We start from the raw sequence: 1,078 nt of genomic DNA, 5'->3' as shown, positions 1-1,078 counted from the left end.
GGGATCATGGGAAGAATCCAAAGATGAAGAAACCAAATCAAGTGACTCTGCCACCTCTGGAATGGATGAGGACTCTGTGGTTAAAAGCTGTATACGATTTTAGAGATAGAAAACCGAAGTAAGTGCAGAAGGACTTTGAAAATTGCCTTTTGAAGTAAAGAAGATGCTCAGAAAGTTCTCTCATAGTAACTAACATATTAACATAGAAGCTGTTAAAAAACAAGAACTTTACAAGTATATTGTGTTACTAACACTTTAAATACTACTATTTTGTTTAACACGGATGTGATCTCCTTCTCTTGGGTTTTTAGTTAGTGTGGGTATCTTTTCTTTATCCATAGTTGTAGTCCCCCCCATATATTTCTTTGTAGTTATATAGTCTAATGAAAAAAAACAATAAAAATATCCCTCCGGGGTTTTAAAAAAATAGATATTCAGAGCATGCAATGGATCTTTGTTCACTGGAGAGGAGGCATTTTCTTTCTGTGTAAAAATCTTTATTTCTAAAGGGAAGGGTACATGGGAAATCTACAAAACAACAAACACTTAAGACTACATCCTTGCTGTTACAAGTACAATAACAGACAGACTGACCACACGGTTGGTAATGGAGATTCTTCTTTCTTCTTGGCCCCTAGAAGGAAATCACCTGAATACATTAACCAATGATTGTTAGTAAATAGGCTCTAGTTTCCCAGGCTTTCTCCCCATTGGCTTTGTGCCAGGTTCCCTTCCAGGTCAATCTAAACAATAGCACACAAAGTAAACACATTAACTCTATGTCATCTTTGCACCCAAATGGGGCCCCCACGGTAGCAAACATCAAATCATGAAAACATTTCAACATTAAAACTGTGTTGAAAATACAAATATATATAAAATCTGTAAAACAATTAGATGAAATATGTAAATACATCTCCCTTATAAATAAAAGCTGAATGGTGGTGGCACTTCTCTAGAACATTCCACACGCTCCAAAATCAGTTTGCTCTCTGATCTGTCATACAGAGGGTCTCCCTATCCACTGGCTGCTTTGCCTGAGTCCTGCCTCCAACATTCTAAACATTTTGCTGTTCCT

Source organism: Gekko japonicus, unplaced genomic scaffold (genome assembly GCF_001447785.1).
Source record: "Gekko japonicus isolate JY-2015 unplaced genomic scaffold, Gekko_japonicus_V1.1 scaffold1018, whole genome shotgun sequence".
NCBI classification, from domain to species: Eukaryota; Metazoa; Chordata; class Lepidosauria; order Squamata; family Gekkonidae; genus Gekko; species Gekko japonicus.
The sequence above is the reverse complement of the archived record's forward strand: the minus strand, read 5'-3'. Positions refer to the sequence as shown.